Here is an 868-nt window from a genome sequence, read left to right as displayed (position 1 = left end):
CCCTTCCACCACCAAGTAAGTGTGTGGAGGGTGTGTAAAGGAATAGAGAAGGTGTAAGAAAAATGTAAACCCTTAGGGGACACATTAGAAGCTTCCATCTCAGTAATTTTGGGTAATATGAAGTGCCTTTTACAAATGAAAAAGCATTGTTATTCAATTTTATAGTAGAATTAAACAAAAAATTAAGCACGCTTTCGAAAAAATTCACTGGCATTTCCAGGTTTTTCCAAGTGTAAAAAAATCCCCTGATAATTCCAAGATTTCCAGGCAGGATTTTACACACCCTGGATACTGAAGTAGGCCAACTGTAGATATTAGAAAGAAGATTTCCCCTGGCAATATCCAAGATATTAAATAAAAAAGTTCAATATTTTGAACTGAAATATAACGAGATATCAAAAATAACTATGTATGATACTGAACTAAAGCACTACCTATACATCTAGAAGTCATAGATTGTCATAACTAATCAAAATAATGCTAATTTTTCCCCGCGAAAAACCAGGAAATGACCGCTTGTTTTTTAAAAAGAGGAGATCAAAAATATTTAATAGAAACCCTTTGTAATCACTTCAAATATCAATAACTTAAAATCATATGAATATATGCAATTTTTATTAAGATCGATTTCGAATATTGTTTGAAAACTTAAAATTGCCGCCATTCAAAATTCTCCTGTTTAAAATCGAAAGTATATAAATTATTTTTATTTTTCAAATAACTTGATATTCATAAACTTGTAATTAGACAAAACTCAAAAATTAAAAACGTTCCAAATTGAACATTTTCAAATTTCAGGCTTGAAACAATTAAGGGCAATTACCAGGCTGTCACGTGAGATCAAGTTTTTTAAACGAACTTACTCATC

Source organism: Belonocnema kinseyi, chromosome 3 (genome assembly GCF_010883055.1).
Source record: "Belonocnema kinseyi isolate 2016_QV_RU_SX_M_011 chromosome 3, B_treatae_v1, whole genome shotgun sequence".
In the NCBI taxonomy this organism is placed as follows: domain Eukaryota; kingdom Metazoa; phylum Arthropoda; class Insecta; order Hymenoptera; family Cynipidae; genus Belonocnema; species Belonocnema kinseyi.
This window is presented reverse-complemented; position numbering follows the sequence as displayed.